Genomic DNA, 17962 nt, shown 5'->3' on the forward strand with positions numbered 1-17962 from the left:
ACACACACACACACACACACACACACACACACACACACACACACACACACACACACACACACACACACACACACACACACTTTTAATGAGAGATTGAACACAATCCCAAACCCTCTCTCTTCCTAGATCTAGATGATAAAGTTAAAGTTACAGTAAAGCCTCTTGGGGAGACAGAGCTGTGCCAAAAACTAAACTCTCACAGAATACACGCTGATTTTTACTGACATGTCCTTAGGACATAATTAATATGTTAAGTATTTTTAGCAAATCATTTATTATCTACTGTGTCCCCAGTTCACATTTTAAGGCGAGACACTACAAGCAAATACAGTTTTTTCATGCACTGATTTTGAGATTTTGGGCTATTTTTCATCCTTAACATGTATTCTTTCAGAAAAGTCAAAAGAAATGGTAGAAAATCCACATTAAGCTGGTTATTTTACTTCATTTTGTCTCTTTCGTCAGTAGATTTCTCCTAAATTCACCATAAGTTAAGAGCTACTGTGACATAATGTGCTGTCTGTTGTCTGACCCAGGTCATGTCAGGTATCACTGTAAAGCTCTCTCTCTCCTGAACAATGATGTAGCCTCCAAAATTTGTAATTTCCTTCATATCTGCAACAAATCGTAAACGTATGATTTACTTTAACAATCTATGGAATTTTACGTCTTTAAAGGCCATTTTCTCAAAATGAGTTTTTCCTCAGACTCTGAGCCTGAAATCTCCACTTCAGCAGCACTTAGAGACACAAAACCTTTTATTCCTGTCTATATTCTGAAGGTTTTTACAGAGGGGATTGTTGATATATCATTCACAGCCGGATTTATACAACATTTTATTACTAAAAACATGGTAAAATTTGATTTTTTTTATGGCTGGTGACAGTATTTTCTCATTTACAGAGTGATAAAAAGAGATATCCAAAATCCCCTCTGTAAAAACTTTTGACTATTATGTCAACAAAAGAAAACAAGAATTTTGATAGGGGCTTCCATTGTTTGGAAATTAGCGCATATTTCATCAGATACTGCGTAATTTACATATTTAAACATACAATTTGACAAAACTTGTAATACAAAAAAATATTTGTCTTAATGTAAGTGATAAACTTGGGAAGTTTCATGGTGATATCTGTTGTTATTTTTACCCTATTCACCTGTAGTGTCTCCCCTTAAATTTCAGAGGTCTGCTCCTCTCCCCCCTCTTTTACCATAATTAAATTCCCAGTGGCCCCAGTTACAGTAAAATAATATTAATATGTAATTGTCCCTTCCAGGAGAGACTGTGACTCATGCATTCAAAAGGCGGGCAAACTTCCCAAAGGTGCAGTAATGAACACAAAGGTAGGGATGCTATTATCCGACTTACGGTTGATCTAAATCAGTCAGTCGTTAACCATCTTTTCTCAAATTAGCAGAGGAGGAAGAGAGCTGCCCTTCAGCCTCTCAGGGGGCTTCATGACTAGACGCTGAAGAGGAAGTAACGAACAAGAGGGGTGGACACGCTTCCTACACTGTAAAAAAAATTCCGTAGAATTTACGGTAAAATACTGGCAGCTGTGGTTGCCAGAATTTTACCGTAGAAAATACGGTCACAATGTATTACACATTACGGTATGCTGTTTTGGCAACCGTAAATTTCACAGTAGAGAACTGTTATTTGTTTACGGTAATTTGCTGTAAAAATAACAGTTATAATATAAACCTGTTTACGGTAAATTCTTTTAAAAATAACGGATATACTGTAAACCTAATTACAGTCCATCAGTGAAAAAACACGGTAAAACTGTAAGATATAGTACGGTATTTTATTGCAAAATTCACGGTAAAATACTGGCAGCTGTGGTTGCCAGAATTTCACCGTAAAAAATACGGTACAACACATAATGGAATTACAGTTTGTTGGCGTAGATTTTACAGTCAGCAAATGCAAATGGTAAATTATTAAGGAAATAACCAATTAAAGGACAATTCCAGGCGAATTCAACTCGGGGGTGTATTTTCCTATCATTTTAGGTCTAAAAGAAGGAATCTTAAGATTTTCAGTTTAATCGCTCCTGTTTTGCAGTAGTTGCGTCTGTCCCCGCATCGCCATGGCAGCAATGAATGGGAGTGGATGTAAGTTCCGCTGTTTATGCTGTTTCCAGCCCTCAAAGCCGCAATTTTTTTCCACAGACAGCGTAAGATGGAGACTCAAACATGCACCGAGAAGTTTATTTACTTCAAGCAAGCCGACATGTTTGTAAAACTAGATCTAATTCAAAGTCTCCCAGAGTCTTGCGCGAGCCCGAAGTTGCAGTGCTGGTGTATTCAGGTGCAGTTGGAGCTATCGTTTGTGTCATAAACACAGGAATACCAACTCTTGACTTGCTTCAAGTGTACATTTTTTTTTCCACAGACAGCGTCAGGTGGCTACTCAAACATGCGCCGAGAAGTTTTTTTTACTTGAAGCAAGTAAAGAGTTGATATTCCTGTGTTTATGACACAAACTGTAGCTTTCCTACTGCACCTGAACACACCGAGCACGGCAACTGGGTCTCGCGCGAGACTCCGGGAGACTTTGAATTAGATCTAGTTTTACAAACATGTCGGCTTGCTTGCTTAAATAAACTTCTCGGTGCATGTTTGAGTAGCCATCTGACGCTGTCTGTGGGAAAAATTTGCGGCTTTGAGGGCTGGAAACAGCCTAAACAGCGGAACTTACATCCACTCCCATTCATCGCTGCCGTGGCGATGCGGGGACAGACACAACTACTGCAAAACGGGAGCGATTAAACTGAAAATCTTCAGATTCCTTCTTTTAGACCTAAAATGATAGGAAAATACACCCCCGAGTTGAATTCGCCTGGAATTGTCCTTTAAGCCCATTGTAAACCAAAGTACAGACTATAATTGATAAACTTTAAGAACCTCTCTTTGCATATACACATTCTCTGTGAAAAACAGAACTTGTCCAGTATACTCACAAGGCAGTGTTGACATCTTGAAAAGACAGTGTGTGTCCATACATATGAAGAAGGATAGTCCATGATAGAAGAAATAAACATAATGAAAAAAGGAGCCACTTGCCCTGTGTTGATCAACACTAATGAGTCACTGAGTCCAGACTTGGCTGAAGAGGGCTCTTAACATATACATGGTGTTCAAGAAACTGGAACTTAAAGCATCCAGCAGTCACCAGTTCTGCTTGAAGACTGATATATTGTCCATTTGGTGTCCACTGTAGACTGGCATGATCCTCTCTGCAGCCAGAAAACAGAAACAAAGCAAAGGTTAGATTGATGCAGTGCCTGAGCATGGTGCCTACAGAGATAAATTCAGCCTTCTGTTGTTAAACTGAGCTCCAATGAGCTATACATAGAATGAAACCAGCACTCTGGAATATAGTTTTGCAGGTCATCAGGAGTATTTCATTTATTTTATTGTATTAGTGTAAAAGGTAGAAACTGTCACTTTTCAGGACTAAATTATCATCAGTATTTGTTTCACCCTTGTCGAATTGCAGCCTAAATCCTGAATCCTGTCCGTAATACTGATTTTTTTCTACTGTATGTTTGTATGAAGCTGTTGGCACCGTGCACTTGTGGGAGATCGATTGAGTGAAGTTTGAGTTGTGCTTGCATCTACTCATTTGCTACACTGACATAAACCATGGCTTACCTCTAATTAGCCTTGACAAGACTGGTGTTTGAGTCATTGGGTCCAGACTTGACTGAAGACAGGTGGGACAGAGTCTCATACAGACATGGTACAATGTTGAAGAAGCTGGAACTTTGGGCAGGTGTTGTCATCATTCCTGCTTGAAAATTCACCAGCAGTCTTCAATCAGGTGTTTACTGTGGACTGGCATGAACCTCTCTGCAACCAGACAAAGAAAGACAACAAAGAAAACATTGTTAATGATAATGATAATTATTATTATATAGCACACTGTTGCAAAGTGCTTCCTGCAGCAACAACAACAACAAACAAAACATTAATAAAAGAAGTTGGAACAGAAAAAAAAAATGGTGAATGAAGAGCAGGTTTAAAAAATCTAATAGAAAGGCCAACCAATAAATATGATTTCAGGAGGCGCTTATAACAGTTAACAGATTTAGCAGATCTAATAGATTGAGAGAGATTGAGGGAGAAACTGTGGAGGCTACAGCTGAAAACACACAATCCTTTGGATTTGACATTAAATCAGTGATTTTGATGTTTTTTTTTAAGGATAGTTCCGAGGATTTATCCTTAAGGAACTCCAGATAATAGGGTAGTAGACATAAATGGGAGACATAATTATTGATGTGGCCATGTAAATATTTGACAGGTATGAAGAAACAAAAACATTTAGGCTAATGGCAGCACCAGTTCAGAAGCCTATCAATTTAAATGTACTCACTGAAGCCGAGTGTTGATAACGCTGAAGATGTACTGGCCATGCCACATTCCTGCAAAGTAGGCTGCCTTGCATTCTCCAGCTGCACCATGCTGAGGAGAAGGTAAAATGATTTTGTAGTGTTAAAAATGTGTACAACTAAGGATGGGATGGTTCTGTACAAATATATATGTTGAACACAAAATGAACTCATGTAACACTTCAGTAATAATGATAATGGACAGAAGTAACTACATGGATATCTGAACAAGGCAGTTTTAGGCTGGTGTATTTTCCCTCTTCCACACAAACACAGTAACACATAACTTTACCTTAACAGTAATGATGTTGGCCTCCCTTAGGAACTTCTGCACCTCCATGAGAGCAAGGCTCCTCTTCAGACCGTCTATCTCCATGTGCTAACGTTAGCTTCCACATACTTTACTCTGATTAGAAAACACAAAAACTCTGGTTACTCTCAGGTCCTGTCTCTCACGCTACAGTCTCATGCTATAGTAGTCAGCGTTATTAGCTTAACGATCCACCGTTAGCGTTAGCATAACGACCGTTATCGTTATTAGCATAACAATAGACCGTTAGCTGTATTAGCATAACGGTCGTTAGCGTTAGCCTAGCCATCGTTAGCGTTAGCCTAGCTCATGTGCTAAACGGCCAAAGTAACACAAACCATGCTCATTTTTAAATACTTACAGTTCATCTGTAGCTTTTCCACGGACAGTTGGTATCGATCCAACCTGAGAAAGTCCAGTCCGATCCACCGACACTAGTTGCTGAAGCAGTCAGACTTTTTTGCAGACTGAAGCTGGGGCATTTCCATCAAAAATAAAATTAATCCACTTTACTTGTGTCGTCTTTGGCTGACAACAGAGCAGCTTGGTTGTAACCAGGTTGTAACGGCGCTCCGGCCAAAAATAACGGATCTTGGTGGCGCGCAGCAAACCAACCGTTGACCCAACAAATGGGTTACTATGGTTACTGCTGGGTCACCTGTGGGTCACCCAAGCCAGAGCTGACTCAAGCTTCTTTTTTTTTTCCTTTTTTTTTTTTACTGTGTGTAGGTATGTTATGGAGACTACATGTTTGTACAATAGAGATGTTTGTATTTTAAAAAATATATATTTATGTCTAAACTCCATGTTTGCACATTTATTCTGAAATTTATGTTACATATAGGCTATTACATGTTATTTTGACTTAGTATCTTAATCTTATCTTAATTCTGTTTTGACAACATGTAGTTTTTCTATTGCATTAAGTGCTTCACATCGACCCGAACAATGCCCACGTGACCACAGCCTGTCCTGATACCATACTTTTTAACATTCTACTTTCTATAGAAATGATGGTATGATTTAATGGTTGTGTACCGTAAATTTAAACGTAAACACCAGCAAAATCTGTAATTCAGACAGAATGATACCGTCAATTTTACGGTAATTACACGCTTGTGACATTATGGTATTTTACCGTGAATTTTGCGAACTTTTTACAACATTCACAGTAAAATTCCATATTTTCTACTTAGTAAGACCGTAAAATTTAAAGTTATTTACTGTATCTTGATTTACGGTAATTCAGTGTATTTATTACAGTGATATACTATTTTTGATTTTACGGTATTTTACTGTTGCTATTTGACAGTTTTTTACCGTAATTTCTACGGACATTTCTTACAGTGTACCTTCCAGCCTCACTGTGCGGAAACCAAACGTGACTGTAAGTGCATTACATAAATCCAGTTTTTCCTTGAGCTGCCAAGTTTTGAGGTGGAATGTAGCATGAGTCGACCTAAAGGAACGTGATCACATCCGATTGATTTCCTCCCAGAGTGACACACAGTGACTCAGTTGGTGAAGCACAGGTTGCAGCACAGCAGGGACTACAAGCATTGGGACATTAATGTTTCATTTGCATGTGTATTTTGGGACACCTGAAAATAAACTTATCATAGTGATTACAGATAGGAGGGTGAATCACAGAGGTGTGTGTGTGTCCAGTGCTGTTTCAGTGGCTCCCTATTTCCCCTCATGAAAGGGCGTGGCGGTGTGGAACGGGGTGGAGGGGACGTGGTCCGAGGTGTAGCCCACAAGGAAAGGAATCTTTTGTTCATGCTGTAGAAACAAAATAATCAGTCCTCTGTTTTTATTTGAGTTGTGACTGTTTCATTTTGAGATCCTGCCCTTTGCATGGATGCCTATCAGTGGGTGGCGTGGGTTCAGTCCAGCAAAGTGACAAACCAACAGCTTGGCGCCAAAAAATCCAGTCACTCGCCATTGCCATGTTGTTTCTTTGATGTCTATCTTTAATGCCTGCAGTAAGTTTAGCTTGGCACGCCTTTGAGAATGTTTCGTCTCTTTTAAATCAAGCCGGTTCTTTCCAGTCGTTGCTGTTTTCCCAGTGACACCATGTGACGGAGGCGCTGAGATAAGGATGTGTTGTTGTTTTTAATTGGATATTTGTAACATTGCTTCATATTTCTTTTGGAGCAATTACAATGAAACGTGATCCTAGCAGGCCTCTTGCCACTACATAGCCTATACGGTATTCCTAACTGATGCTGGTTGCCATGGTCACCTTCTGGTATGAATTAGTGACAGGTCGACTACGGATTATAGAATGAGGTAATATGCACTCGCCCTCTTACTGCTCAGTAATCTATTATGGCCCATGTATTTGTAGTGGTGGTCATGGTGATCAGTCCTAAAGTGCGCCTTTCTTAAAGGTCCAGTGTGTAATATTTTTCAAGGTTTATTGGCAAAATCTGAACATACTACCAATGAATATATTTGTATAAGTGTATAATCATTATAAAATAAAATCCGTTTGGTTTTCGTAGCCTTATAATTCTTCTTTTATATATACATATAGCAAGGGTCTTGCTTAAGCTGCGTTCACACCGGACCTTTTATTTTTGTCGCTGGCGACAAGTTTACATATTAAGTCAATGCCACTGGGCAACTGAGCGATTAATCGCTGTGGCTACAAGCGACAGCGACAGAGTGACACAGCGATAAATCGCTCTGTCGCTCGAGATAAGAAATCCCAAGTCTCTGGCCGTCAGTCGCTTATTGCTCAGCGCTGATTGGCTGCCGTAATCTATGCGTAACTATGACAACTACTGAAAGCAGGGAAACGTAATACAACTCCACCGATCCAGAAGAGCAAAGCTGGCTGTTTTTGTATCACTACTCTACTTTTCCATAAGCGGGGTCAAAAATGACCTCATGCATTCTTATCAACACTGACTGTCAGTACACATTTACACTTACACATCTGATGTCAGTCTCACCACCCAGGAGGTCATTTTTACACAGTAACATACATGTTAGTAGTATCTTCATTTATGAATTTATTTTCCATATGACTTTTCTGTGATAGAGTATAACATTAGTATTATTGTCATCAAATTAACCTACTTTATGCGTGGACAGTGTTATGGTCCCTGGACCTACTGAATGTTCTCTGTTCGTCCTCCATAGTCAAACAGACAGACGGACACACAAACGACGGATTTTGACATTTTTTGATACCTGATTGATTATGATGAATAAAAAGTGATAAATGAACATGTCAAAAAAGAAATCACTCTTTTGTTGATCATCTTGAACCAAAAGTAAAAAGAAATCTCTAAAGTTTATTGCAAAAACGCATTGATTCTAATTGGGGTCATTTTTGACCCCACTCATGGAAGAGTGTAGGTATTGCAATGGTTAAGCATTATTTGCACAAGAGGTATGCTTATTTGTTTAATAGGGACAGTCCGACCAAAGGGAACTGAATCGATTAGAAAGTTATTTCACAATACATCAGAGCAAAAAACAAGTTTCCCATTGCTGGATTTCAAAATAAAACTAAAAAACTAAATGAATAGGAAAAAAATATTTTATGAATACAAACAGCACTATGAAACATTTGACAGCTAAATACATGCAAGGCATAGATATGAACTAGGTAGGAAGAGTATTAAAACTGAGCCCTGCTCTTACACATGTTGAGGGAGTGTCATGTCTGTGTATGACAACTGCTGATGGCTTATTTGCGTCATTAAAACACATTCAATCACAGTAGTGAACTAGTCATACTCACATAGTACATTCATGTTCATTCTTGTGACCAGGTGTCATAAAATCATAATTGAAATTATAGTGTTGACTGTTTTGATTGTTTGTCAGTGAGCAGAAACCGGGATGTTATTTTACAAAGAAGAAACAAATCTGTCAAAGTGTTGATTCAGCCAACAGTAATAATTCACTCACTGAGCCACTTATGTCGATGAAAACAATGTTTGATTTCCAGGCTTTGTGAGGGCAGTCTTCATGTTGGCACCTTGCTAACTTTTTTATTTTTTTATTTATTTTTTTTTAACGTTATTACAACTACAATACGCACACACACACAAGCACATGAAGTACGTGAAGTACATACAGTAGGCTACACACACACATGTGGAGTATTAGCCTCACATATTTCCAGAGGTAAATCAGAATTACATTATAATGAATGTGTAACCAGTATTTTGTGTATCATTATCATTTATGTGTGTGTGTATTGACTTTGCAATACTAGAAACACCCTAAACAAGGTTGGCATCATTAGTTAATTCCACTTCTTCAGTTCTGATTAATGGGCAGTAAATGTGAAAGTTACAGTATGACTGGCCGTTTGTGCGTCACTGGACTGGTAACTTTGACCACATTTGTCCAAATCTGGGATTTCCAGTAGGCTAAGTGATAGAGATGTCAGGGTGTGGTTTGTGGTGGTATGACTGATATCAGAGAGGATTTCACTTACCAAAGTAAGTATTTTTTCAGTCAGAGAGAGACAGGGAATAGGGAGAAGGGCCTATGCCACGAAGCATAGGAACGCCAGGGGTGGAATTGAACCTGAGGCCGCTGCAGAGAGGACTATACCCTCTATCATTGGGGCACCTGGTATATCTGAGCTACTGTATACGACGCCCGATACCAGAAATGATTCATTTTTTGGGTTGAACTGAAGTGTAAACTGATGTTGCTGTTCTGCTCTGACACTGGTTTTCGGCGCAGACAATAGAAATGAAAAGCAGGTTTAAACCTTGACTACTGCACCGTTACAATGGCTTTAAAACAAGACCACACTCCAGTAAATAACAGGTGTATAGGCTGTTTGTGTGCCAGGTCATAATGACTCATACTTAAAGGGATAGTTCAACATTTTGGAAAATTGGCCCATTGCCAAAATCCCTATAGTCATAGCTGTAGGTTTGTTACCTTTATTTGTCAGTGTAAGCTATTTTTAGAACGGCGGAGCAGAGCCGTGAGCTGCTCAGAGCTACGCTACGGAGGCTCATGGGATTTCTTGGTTTCCCTCATCAAACTCATCAAATACACAATCCAACAACTCCACAACGCTCTGGTGGACAAGTTGTGACCTGCACATTCACCACGCTATGAGATAATAACACAACGTTACCAGACAGAGTTGTTTGTGAGGTAAATGCAGAGACTGCTTGCTGAAAAACTGTCCCTGAATGCAACGTGCATCAGCGGTTTTGCATGAATTTCCCTCTAAAACAACTCTGTCTGGTAACGTTGTGTTATTATCTCATAGCGTGGTGAATGTGCAGGTCACAACTTGTCCACCAGAGTGTTGTGGAGTTGTTGGTATTTGATGAGTTTGATGAGGGAAACCAAGAAATTCCTTTAGCCTCCGTAGCTCTGAGCAGCCTGCTGCTGCGCTACGCTGTTCTAAAAATAGTGTACACCGGCAATTAAAGGTAATGAAGCTACTGCTATGACTATAGCGATTATGGCAAAATACCAAAATGTTGAACTATCCCTTTAAACTATTTACATTATTAAGTGACACCTAGTGGCCGTAGTATGGGCTTATATTTGTCTCATTAACACCTGTAAACGCACAGACACACATGTTTTGCTGTCCACAAATACATTTTTTTTTTTTTTTTACAAATACAAAAATGTAAATATAAAATTTTCCATTTGTAAAAACAAAAAAGCCATTTGAAAAACTGAAAATTCTGTTTGTGAAGTGTGATTCAGCATTTGTGGATCACCAATCACATACCGTAGTAATTATGACAGGAGCTGATTAAGGGAATAGAACGATGTTGTAGTCGTAGTTATAGGAGGAGGTTATGGCGCTTTTCCACTACACTTTCACAGCACGGAACGGCACGGCACGGCTCGGCTCGGTAAAGTTGCTTTTCCACTACAGCTGAGTTCTCTAGTACCTTCTCAGCGGGGGCGGGGTTGGCACGGGGGTGATCGCGGGGCCGCATTGCCCGTGACTCTTTTTTCGATCCGCTCATCAGCTCCAAACTCACTCGTCTGCACCTCGTTAACAGACCACGGTGGTTTTACACACAGCAACATTTGACTCAGGTGAACAAATAACAACAGTCTCGTACAGGTGCTGTTGCCGCTGTGTTTTTGAAATTTCCGGGTTTGATTCTCATGTCGGACATAATGCTTGCGACTCTTGCAGTGACGCCGCTCTGTCCAATCAGTGGAAGGCAGTCGGCTGACGTCACGTTATAGTATCGCTTCGGCTCGCTTGGAACCAGGGCCGAGGAGGTACTAAAAATGATACCTGGTACCAGGTACTAGGGCTAGTGGAAAAGCAAAACAAGCGGGCCGTGCCGCGCCAGTGGAAAAGCACCATTAGATCAACTACACACTGGATTGTAACACAGGAGAGCTGTGTTTGATTCCCATGTGAGGTTGGGGCCGTTCGTGCGTGTCTCCATATCAGGAACTGACCCCAAAGGACAATTTCTCTGAACTTTTACGGAGGCCGAACCAGTCCCTGCCTCGCACTGGCGTAGCCACGGGTGTGCCAGGGTGTGCCAGTGCCACCCACAGAGGAAGCTGGCACACTCAAAAATTTGATGCATTTTTTGTTTTTGTTATAGTCTATAGCTACTAACATGTTATCGATCAGTCAATAAATTTGTAAAAATTGCCGTCAGGTGATGCGTTGCGCTCGCGGAGAAATCCCCGTTTCTGTGTGGAGTTTGCATGTTCTCCCCGTGTCTGCGTGGGTTTCCTCCGGGTGCTCCGGTTTCCCCCACCACTAAAAACATGCCAGCTAGCCTGATCCTCCAGTCAGTGCCCCTGACCAAAGGCACTGGCTCATAATCTGGAGTTGGTCCCCGGGCGCTGCACCGTGGCTGCCCACTGCTCCTCAGGGATGGGTTAAATGCAGAGAAAGAATTTCACTGTACTAGCTGTATATGTGACAAATAAAGTCCCTTTAATGGAATAATTAACGAGTTCAAGGCCAAGCCACGCCGTCTTGCCCTTTAAATTGAGAGCTGGCAGTGCGCACAGGTAAGCAGCGATATCGTTGTCCTCTGCTGCTTTGCGATATAAAACCATCAGGCCAAGCTGTTACATAATCATATGTGATGAATGATGAGCCCAGTAGTTGTGTTCAGATGGTGAAATAGCTTTGTTGATCATGCGATCAAAGTCATTTAAGCGCCGTTACGCACGCCGCACCTCTCTCGTCCGATGCGCTCCTCTCCTCCCTCTCCATGTACCTGGCTGCTCAGCTCTGGGACCGGGACTGAGAGACGTCACCGCTGCCTTCACTCCGTCCGTGATCCATCTGGTCAGCGTGTTTAGATCCGAGTGGCCTGAGTGTCCCACCTGAGCTCTGTGCCATAGCGCGCAGCTCCAGCTCAATGAATGACAGCAGGTCTCCCAGTTACCTGCTCAGCTGCTGCTCAACACTGATCAGAGCAGCTCTCCCTCGTTTGCTGAGGTTTTATTATAAACTAAAATCTTCTTTTGTTCTTTGCCGCATAGGCCTATATCTACCCATCTTCTCTTCACTTCATCTCTTCTCTTCTTGTTTTACCAACCATATTATAATTTTCTCTCATAGATAATCTCCCATGTTTATTATGCTGCAGCTCCACAATATGTTTATTTGTCCCTCTCTCTATTAATGCGTCGGATCAAATTTTTATTCTGCGTTTGTATCCATCCAGCTCTCTGTCCACACTCTCCATGGCGGAAACGATTACGCGCAAAACCCTCATTTAAATACTGCGGTTTGCGCGTGTTGTCATTTAGTGTGTTACTCTTAGTAGATCACCTATTGTGCGTGCGCCAAACAGACACGCAGAAGTGTTTTTTTTTATGACTTTGTTATTTATTTATTTGAGCACGTCATATGTGTGAATGTTTAGACCTGTTGTACTGTTGACTATAAGAGCAGTTACTAAGCAGTTTTTTTTTTACTCAGCGTTGCATATAGATTAGAAGATAAGTATGATCATACAGGCTTGCCATGATGCCACTGTTAAACCCAAATTACTATGTGCAGTCTGTGTCTGATGCTAGTTAAAGGCCTATGGCTTGTTGAGAGCGAATAACACATGGTTTGTTATTACTGATGAGAATGCACACAACATATAATGTTGGAATTCTTTTGAATATTTATGGAGGTGTAACGCTCAGTTTGTTGAAAATAAATCTGGCACACCCAGTCTTTGCAGGTGCACACCCAATGTCTTTTTTCTGGCTACGCCACTGCTGCCTCGGGGTATGTACTCCGAGAAAAAGTCCTTGGTGGGGCTTGAGTTGTACTCGCTGCTGATTGGGTAATACTCAGAGCGGTGACGCCAACAGAAAATGCCAAAATAAACGGCATTTTAAAAGCTCAGCAGGACAACTCATGAAAACTGATGGTCAATTGTTACTTTATGAAGAATGTATTTCTAAATTTGGTGTAGCAGGTACTCCAAAAGAATATGATGTAATCTTTAATGCTATCCCGAGGAATGTATTGCAGCTTCTTTTTGGATCTATAACTGATCTTTATATGACAGCTCCTATAAACAGTATTTTTCTGGGAAATGTTGATGTCACAACTAACGAATGTACAAATAAATACATTAGAAATCTTTTGGTAAATGTAACTATTACTTCTGCTATTTTTGGGGGGGGAAATCTCTTTATAGGGATGTGGAACAGAAAAAAATGTGGTTGATCAGTGATAAATTTTATCTAAACAATAAGACGGAAGTATCTTTCAAAATTATACACAAAATATATCCAGCAAAAATAACATTAGAAAGATTTAAACTTGATATTGAATACTCTTGTGATTTCTGTGGCTTGTATGATGAATCTATTGCACATTTATTTTTTCACTGTTTATATTGTCAGATGTTTTGGTTGAATGTACAAAATTTTATTGAAAAGAAAACTGGACATTCAGTACATCTGCATGAAAAGCACATTTTTCTTTACTTTGAAAACAACCAAATGGAAAATGATTTTTTTTTGTACAACTTGTTTTATTTTTAGATACATTTCATATCCACAAAAAGAAACGGACCGACAGCAAACCAAATTTTACACTTTTTTGAAGGAACTTTATCAATACAGCACCGACATCAATGGACTAGAAATGCCAAAGGCTTTAAAAACAAACTTTATTTTGGAAACATTTTCATTTAATTAATACGCTTTTCTTTACATCGATGCATTTTTTATATGATAATTATATAATGATGATTCTATACTCTTTGTATATTTATACTTTTTTTTTCTTCCCCTGGGTCAACAGTTTTGTTATGAATAAAATAAAGTAAAAAAAAAAAAAAAAAAAACTCAGCAGGAGAGGAGCATTATTGGAAAGCTGTTGCGTAATGATTACGTCACCTGATGAGTTCAGTAGGTCCTACACGGTCATGCTGCAGTGGAGACAGAGCAGGGCCGACTGGGAGGATGTTCCTGTAAAGTTCCTGCCTCCTGGATTTGACCAGGAACTTCCTCAGTGGAAGTGGGGCTCCTGTCTCCTGTTGAGGAAGTAGCTACTGATTTTAAGCCAAATCTTAATCCTTTCTAAACCTAGCCAAGCCGCGACCATTGTTTTAGTTACCATGGTGCCATAGGTTGGTATGCTGCTGTCAGGACAGACCACAATTTATTATTTAAAACCACAACAACGGAGGTCTTGTATACCAGCTATCATAGGGGCGCCGTTTCACTTCACAGCAGACAACTTCTCTGGGTCCTTTAAAAGGCCCAGTTCCAATCCGACCCCTCATGGACTCACTGACTTAGAGGCGCGTTCACGGGAAGTCTGTGAGTGTGTGAGGGCTGTTCCACTGTCAGATCAGCAAGTCAGTGAGTCAGTGAATGAGCCCTTTCTGCCCCATTCCGTAAGTCAGCACCGATGCTGACCCACAGTTCACAGCGTTGTGAAGTCAAATACAGGGGATGCCGTCGGAACACGAGTGTTAAAAAAAAAGAAGTAAATTAACACACGTAGTCAGAGAGCTCCGCTGGTCCCTTTATTGTTAGTGGACAGGAGCAAAAAAAGAAGAAGTTTACTGTCAGTAACGTGTGCAGTTTGTGATTATTGATGATGAGTTGATCAGATCTGATCCAGGAACATTTTGTTTCCCCCTCACACACCTTGTGCGTATTGAAAGTATTGAGTCAACAACATTTTGTTGTCAAGGTAACGTGTCGAGAGTGGGTAAGTGCTGTTCATGTTTACAGCATCTGGACCCTCACAGACTCTCACACTCTGTCACTTAGGGCTGACGTCACTGAAGTCAGTGAGGGTTCAGGGCTCGAGTCTTTAGGGGGCGGATTGGAACTGGGTCTTAAAGCAGAAGTAAGCAGAATGTTTGTGTTAATATAAGTCTTAAATAGTTATATCTTCCGACAGCAATCACTTCTATAGAGTGTTTGGTCTGAAACACGGGTCTGTCAGTCACTCTGCTCTGCTGTAAGCCGAGGAGAAAACTTTCCTTGTATCCTACAAGTTTTGTCCAATGAGGAGAGAGAACGGCATGAATAGCTGTGGGCGGGGACTGCTAACTCCATCGGCTGACAAGAAGTTAGCCAAAACCACCGGATCGCTTACTTCTGCTTTAAGAGTTGTGTAGATACAAAGGGCTGGTTCTAAGCTGAAAAAACAAAACAAAACTTAGTTTCAGGTGATTGCACCCCAGTGAATACAGATCAGTCCTACACACTGGTCCTGCTGCTGCCTGCAGTGCAGCTTTTGCACCTGACAGGGCCGTTGTATAGGGGAGAAAGGTGATGATAATTCTAGGGGCCCAGCGCCCAGTGGGGCCCACAAAAAACCCCAGTAGTCTAATCTTTGTATGACTGATTTATTCTGTGTAAGACCCTGACTAATACTCATAGTACACTGTAAAAACTTAACATCCTTCCAAGAATATTTGTCTTATTTCTTGTCCAAATGTCTCATTTCTAGTCAAAGCCAATCTCTTTCCACTTAAAATAAGACTCATCATCTAAAAATTAACTTGTTTTTAGATCATTTTCACTTGTTTCAAACTAATTTTCACTTGAAATAAGTAGAAAAATCTGCCAGTGAAAGCATGTTTTTTGTGCTTGTAATAAGGAAGAAAAACTTGTTCCACTATCAGATTTTTTCTACTTATTCCAAGTGAAAATATGCTTGAAAGAAGTAAAAAGTGTCTAAAAACAAGCTACTTTTAATATGATGTGTCTTATTTTAAGTATAATGATATTTGTTTTGACTAGAAATTACATTTTGACTAGAAATGAGACAAATATTCTTGGTAAGATACTTGGGTTTTTGCAGTGTAATGCTGCATTAGCATCAAAACAAGGTAGGCTAAATAAAAAAATGATAACACATATGAAGTCTAAGAAAAAAAAACTGGAAAAGTTAGGCGGAGGGGCCCACTTTAGTATTCTTTAAGGGGGCCCAGAATTCCTAGCAACGGCCCTGGCACCTGATGAAGTAGGGCTCTCCTGTCTGTGTGCATGTCCTATCTCTACCTACAGTAGGCCCCTACACCCACAACAGCACTGCCTACAGGTGCAGCTAGAACACCTAACCTTCAACCGGTTTGATGGCACTTGGCTGTAGTGTTGAGATTACAGGGAAAGCTGTCACCAGACGATCAGGAAATGGGAGGTATTTTCCATGTCCTGCCTGAGGATGAAAGGGAGGAGAGCCAGCCGAGGTTAGCTGACCAGTAGCCTCACATGGTTGCACGCACACACACACTCACCTAAATCAGCATCCAGGCGTGATTGTTCATGTTCATTCTTCATCCCACATTATGAGGAATTGACTAAGTTTTGCCGATAAGTTACACACACGCAGTTTTTAATCATTCTGTAAATGTTATCTCACTCCCTCTGGTTTCAGGACGTGCGTGTGTGTGTTAGCAAAGATGTGAGCCACTGACCTCTCCATAAACAGTCTGTACACCCAGGAAACCTTTCTTTTTCTTTATCTCCCTGTCATCACACAGCACTCTCTGTCTCTGAGCTGTGAGTTGTTCAGTGAAAACTCACTGATTTCCAACTGGTGCAAGCGGCAGAAACTACTCTGCTCAGTTGTATTACCTGGTTCAGAGAGTGATCATTTATCATTGGCTGATCGATACAGTTGATAAATCTTTAATAAGATAACGTCCTGTTAGCAGCATTGACTGATCTGATGGCGTCACAGGTGACAGTGAAGTAACAGTATTGAGCTGCTGATAATGTCCTGTGGAAAAAGCACAGTATTGTGCTGTTAATGGGAGGTGGTAGCCAGGTTTTTACTGGAAGTCTCTTTTATTTATTTCCTGCTTCGGTGTAAAAAGGCACACGTGTTGTTATACGCAGGTCAGAATAACTGATACACTGCAAAAACTCAAATATCTTACCAAGAATATTTGTCTTATTTCTAGTCAAAACAAATCTCATTATACTTAAAATAAGAAACATTGCATAAAAAGTAGCTTGTTTTTAGACAGTTTTAACTTCTTTCAAGCAGATTTTCACTTGAAATAAGTAGAAAAATCTGACAGTGGAGCAAGTTTTTCTTCCTTATTATAAGCACAAAAAACTTGCTTTCACTGGCAGATTTTTCTACTTATTTCAAGTGAATATTTGTTTGAAACAAGTGAAAATTATCTAAAAGCAAGTAATTTTTTAGGTGATGAGTCTTAGTTTTGACTAGAAATTAGACATTTTGACAAGAAAAAGGACAAATATTCTTGGAAAGATTTTGAGTTTTTGCATAAAACAAAGTTTGAAAAAACAAACAAACTACATAGACACATCAAAGTTTGTGCTTACATCATTGCTTTGTTCCTGATAGGCTATTCCCCAGACCTGTCTTAGACAACAATACTGGAAACTGTTTCATTTTTTGATACATGCGTTAAATACCAGAAGCCAATGACTTCTCTTTCAGCAGAAGAATAATAGTAATGTAGGCTTATCCTGTTTTTTTTTTTTTTTAATTTCCTCTGAATTTGTTGATGCCAGCAGGCCCGTAGCCAGCCTTGCGTACGTAGCCAGCCATGCACACACTTTATTTTTTATTCATCATAACTTCACTTTGACATAACATGTTTCTCTCCTCTGTTGTTCTCCTCCACTATCCCTTTCTGTGGCTCTCATTTACAACACATTTTCACCATGTAATTAGTTTTTATAAAAAAAAATTCTTCTTATCTAATCATAATAATGTTTAATGTAGTTCTCTCTCTCTCTCTCTCTCTCTCTCTCTCTCTCTCTCTCTCTCTCTCTCTCTCTCTCTCTCTCTCTCTCTCTC

The 17962-nt window shown here is 40.1% G+C and overlaps 1 long non-coding RNA gene across 1 annotated transcript; it reads right to left on the reverse strand.

Moving 5' to 3' along the window:
* Nucleotides 1-4430: 4430 nt before the first annotated feature.
* Nucleotides 4431-5215, reverse strand: LOC311007180. The gene is made up of 3 exons (XR_014596406.1): nucleotides 5072-5215; nucleotides 4693-4806; nucleotides 4431-4473 (listed from the first exon to the last, which is right to left on the reverse strand). It is a non-coding gene; the product is annotated as an uncharacterized lncRNA (long non-coding RNA).
* Between the last annotated feature and the right edge of the window lie 12747 nt (nucleotides 5216-17962).

This window comes from Trachurus trachurus, assembly GCF_905171665.1.
Source record: "Trachurus trachurus genome assembly, chromosome: 24".
NCBI lineage: Eukaryota > Metazoa > Chordata > Actinopteri > Carangiformes > Carangidae > Trachurus > Trachurus trachurus.